Below are 5,421 nucleotides of genomic sequence, written 5' to 3'. Positions count from 1 at the left end.
TTTTTTTTTTCTTTGGAGAAAGAGCTTCGAAGAACAAAGTTAACGCACATAAAATCAATTCCAAAAAATAAATAGATAACAACTAACTTATGACAAGAATTTTTATTGCATAATATATTTCTCAATTGGTTGAAATTTAAATAGACAAAGAGATATCTTTAATTGCATACAAAAGATGGAATGCACTGGATAAAGGTTAATTTTAAAGCTATCACAATACTCTGGTAAGGAACATAAACAAATAATGTAATATTATATAAACAACGTGTAAATTTAATTTATGGCATTGAAATTTTCAATGCTCCTTTTGAATGGACTACATTTAGTAAGGGTAAAATAAATATCGTTGAATAATTTTCCAAAGAAAAATTACCAAAAACAGTCAAAATTATTTTGCATTTGAATAATTTGAGTAATAAACTATCTTTAGCAAAATACTCTAAATACATATAAAATTCTAAAAAGTTTTTCCAACAAAGAAGGGTTATAAATTCAACATAAAATTTTCCCTATTTTCAAAGTGAATTTTAACAAAATATCTAAAGATCATTAGTATAACCAAATTAAACGTTTCTAGTTTAGTACCCATAATGTTCTGAGTTTCACTTGCAACAGAAAGGGAGGGGTTAAATACAGTAGAATAACAATTTTTTTTTTCTTCCACACATAATAACATAAATGCGTATTCAATTTTACGATATTGCTAGTTTTAAAATTTCGAAAGATAGTTTATAAGTACTGAGTGTAGCACATGCTCCATTTTTTCAAAATGATCATTATTAATAACCTATAGATTTAAATTTTTCTTTTCAATTCTTAGTCTGAAAATATATCACAAACATCTTCCTTACATTTTTTAAACTCAATTATGTAAGCTTCTTCTGAGTAATTGATAACAAAATACAATCAGCAGGTATCTATCAATGCTAAACTTTGTATTAATACTGTATTAATGCTTCTCAACTGTTTTGATTTTTTGTATGACATATTGGAATTATTATTGATTTAATTTTTCTAAATTATACTTAAAAACTATTTTCATGAAATTTAAAAATTTTAAAAATTTGCCTAGCAAGTAAATGTTAACATATAAAATGTTCAAAAACATAAATCTACATTCATTAAGCAGAAACAAGTGTGTTAACATAAAATGTTAAGAGATCCATCCTATAAACTACATGATTTATTTTTAACATAAATAAATTTCTAAGGCAATAATGTAAGAACCTTCAAACTAAATATAAGCACATATGGCACACCCAAAAAGTAATGTCATTGATTTTTCTGTGAAACTTACCCCTATTATAGTACTCAAACCAGTTGTAATTGATAAAGGAGCCAGTCATCTCCACTGACAATTTGGGAAATAAGAATAAGCACTTTCGTGAAACTCATTTTTTGTTTCTAGTTGAAACCTTCATACATCAAATTTGAAGGGTGGCAAGTTTGCAGTTTGAACTTTTTCTATTATACAGACAGCCTTGATCATTTATCGAAATGCCTAGTCTGTTAAAGCATAAGGCATTTTCTGAAGCCCATGAAAAGGGCAGGGATGAAGATCACCATAAAATGACATCAAAAATCTCAGACTTCTTGTTCTAACCCTTAAAAAATATTATTCTTGCACTGAAAGCAATTCATAGCTGCAGAAGAAAATTCCATAAAAGGCCCACCAACAACCACAGACTTCTTGTTCTAACTCTTGAAATATCCCATGAAGAATGTCAGTCTTGCGCAGAAAGCAATTCATAGCAGCAGAAGAAAATTCCTTAAAAGACCCATCAACAACCACAGACTTCTTGTTCTAACTCTTGAAATATCCCATGAAGAATGTCAGTCTTGCGATGAAAGCAATTCATAGCAGCAGAAGAAAATTCCATAAAAGGCCCACCAACAACCACAGACTTCTTGTTCTAACTCTTGAAATATCCCATGAAGAATGTCAGTCTTGTGCTGAAAGCAATTCATAGCAGCAGAAGAAAATTCCATAAAAGGCCCATCAACAACCACAGACTTCTTGTTCTAGCCCTTGAAAAATCCCATGAAAAATATTATTCCTGAGCTGAAAGCAATTTATAGCAGCAGAAGAAAATTCCATAAAAGGCCATCACCATAAAAGGCCATTAACAAGCACAGACTTCTTGTTCTAACCCTTGAAAAATATTATTCTTGCACTGAAAGCAATTCACAGCTTCAGAAGAAAGTTAATTTTAGACTTTTCAATGCCCCTTTACCAATCAGATCGTGCATTTTAATTGACTCAGAGACATTACTTTTCGGGCAAACCATGCAATTAACTTTAAAGAAATGAATAATTGAACTTAAAAAAAATTCTACTTTTGACTTATTTAAAAATTCAAAAAAATATTTTTTTTAAATTATAGCAATAACAAGTCAATTTGGCTTAATAGTGTTTTATAAATGAGACAGAGATTAATGAGAGTATTTTGCCATATATCATAATGTGAACAAAATTAAACCCTAACTGATAAATATAATCTCTAAAAAGTTAGATCTCTAATCTAATTTAAGAGGTATATTCCATGTATTTTTTATTCAAACCATATTATTACTAATTCTAATAAAACTAGTGAAGGTGAAGTTTTTATTCAAACATTAGATATTGGAATAAATTGTTATAATAAACATAAAAGAAAAATCCTAAGGCATTTATATGACTTTTAAAAAGTTCTAAAATTTATATACTAGTAACAATTAGAGTGAATTATAAATGAAACTTCTATAATGTGATTGGAATTTAATATTAAAATAAATAAAAACTCATGCTGTTATTTCTTTACTATTAGTAATTTAACACTATCAATTTTAACAGTAATGAGCTGATATATTTCATTCCTCAATTGAAAATTTGAATTAATACTTATATATTTAGATATCTTCTAGATAGTAAAAAACAGTTGGGTAGGATCATTCCCAAGTACACTGATAGCTAATTATTGTTACAAAAACATTTGTTTCACGCAATATCCAAACCTTTCCAGTTATGTCTTAGTTAACAAATTAATTAGGATCTAATTTAGATTATTTATTAGTTACATAAAAGGCACACTGGCTAGAAATACTGACTAGACATATCTAAATATAATTTAATTATTCTTAAAAAGAAACTCTTTTAATCACAAGCTCCCAAGCATTTAGTAAATGCAATTCCAGGCTTTATCATCATTATTTTTAAATTAAATTATCAATATGACGAATGAAACAAAGCAATTCAAATACATATTAAATAAAAAGAATGATTTAGAGAAGTTTGTTTCTTAATAGTTTTAAGAAATGTTTTGAACATCATAACATTTAAAATATTAAAGAATAAACTTTAAATAAGGACTTGGAACAAGTTAATTTTAAATGAAAAATATAAAATACAAATTTAAAGGGGGGGGGGGGAATGAAATTTCTACATTATTGCAGATACAGCTTTAAATATATCTATATATATATATACATAGAAAAATAGTGGAAATAATTTTACTACATGCAGATGTAAAAGACCATTACAAATTGATTGGATTAAACATAGAGCTTAATGACACAAGAGCTTGATGTAGCTAGCACAAGGTATAAAACTTACAACATCACAAACTCAAAATAAGAAACAAAAAAGTGAAAAGGTTACGAGGGCACTATGGAACCCACATTGATCTGATAAATATAAAATCCAAGGAGTTATTTAAAATAATATTTTATTTACTTGTAAGAAAATAAAAGATATTTAATTATAAAATAAAATTTATGTAAATAGTGAGAATTAAAGATTCGAAAAGAAGACTTAATATATAATAAATGTATTTGTATGGTGAATCTTAAAACTACATTCATATGTCTAATTAATTTTTATTACTTTAAATGTTTTAATAGGTTTGCACAAAAGCTATTAAATAAATATTTTCCATACAGTAATATTCAGTAAATAAAAATAAAATAAACTTTGCAAAGTAGTTGTGAAATTTCATCAATTCATGACATTAGTTTCAGTTCCCTTTTTTTCATAATTTTAAAACAATACCCAAATAGCATGCTTATAAAGAGTTTGTGGAAATAAGTAATTAAAAAGCATTGGTTTGATTCAGAGTAAATTTCTAAATACATTTTTGAATGAAAAAAAAAACTTGTTTTGGATATTTTAAAAACATAACTTAAATAGTAAACTACAAAAGAAATAAATTTTATATGCTAACCTAAAGTTCATAATACTTTTTGGAAATCAAAAAAGCATTTCCTGAAATAAACTAGATTTTACAGACATAAAAAACAAGCTAACTTTTTAAATAAAAAATGTCTCAAAGAAGTTAAAACATTTCTTGAAACATGACATTCAGAATTAACTGCTTATTTATTAAAATTTTTAAACACACATGCTTTGAATAGTTTTAAAATTTGCAGAAGGAGTCAGTTAAAAGAATTGGACAGATTTTAGTGTAAATAATTCTAAAAATTTAATAAAAACACTTTTTTTCTCAAATAACTTTAAAAGACAAGTTATCAAAGAAATAGAATTTATTTAACATAAAGTTTTAAAACTTTTATGAAAAAATTAAAATCATTCATAGAAAGTCATGTGAAGTGCTATACAGTTTTTCTTTAGCTAGTGGAATATCACCTATGTTTATGTACTTTGTTATGTAACAGAATCATATCCAAATATCAGTCCTGCAATTAACAATTTCAGACATGTAAAGAAAAATGGAAGAAACTGAATATTTGAGGAAAGGAATATTTTCTTCCTAACTGAGTCGTTGGTAGATTACACGTGGTCCTGGCCAAAATTAAGAATTTTTTTAATGTTATATACGGGACAATTAAAAAATAGATTAAAAAAGATCTTCATAGATTTTTGCAAAACTTATTGAAAGTGATTAATTGATTATCTTTATATTATTTTCAAATTAGTAAAGTTTTACTTAATCCAGAACTGGGCCTTTAATGAGAGAAATTTTTTATTTACGATTTCAAAATCAGGAATTATCAAAAAATGTTTAAACATACCTTGTTTTCTAAATTCTATGATTTTGATTTCCATTAGTAAAAATGTGGAGCCGACATCTTTCATCATTTCACTAAAACTTTTCCACACGATTGAAGTAGAAAGCAAAGTTTTTGAATTTTTAATAACAAAAGTGTTTAAAAAATTTTTTTATTATTTTAAGAATAAGTATTTACTTGAAAAATCACTGGCTCAGGGTCCTTTAGAGTCCTAGAAAAGTGAAGTGCTGAGCTCTGTTTGCTCTACACTTACAACAGCTTTATATCCTTAAACAATTTCTTGCTAACATATGCTCTGAAAACTTAAGATTTACTTGGTCCTTTCATAAAATTCCCAAACAAATATGAAATACTTATTCACAGTTGAAGAGTAATAACAATTAAAAAAACATTCGTTAATAATATAATACTTATAAA

The sequence above is a fragment of the Parasteatoda tepidariorum genome, chromosome 7 (assembly GCF_982258835.1).
Source record: "Parasteatoda tepidariorum strain Cologne lab strain chromosome 7, Ptep-v5.0, whole genome shotgun sequence".
Classification (NCBI taxonomy): domain Eukaryota; kingdom Metazoa; phylum Arthropoda; class Arachnida; order Araneae; family Theridiidae; genus Parasteatoda; species Parasteatoda tepidariorum.
The sequence above is the reverse complement of the archived record's forward strand: the minus strand, read 5'-3'. Positions refer to the sequence as shown.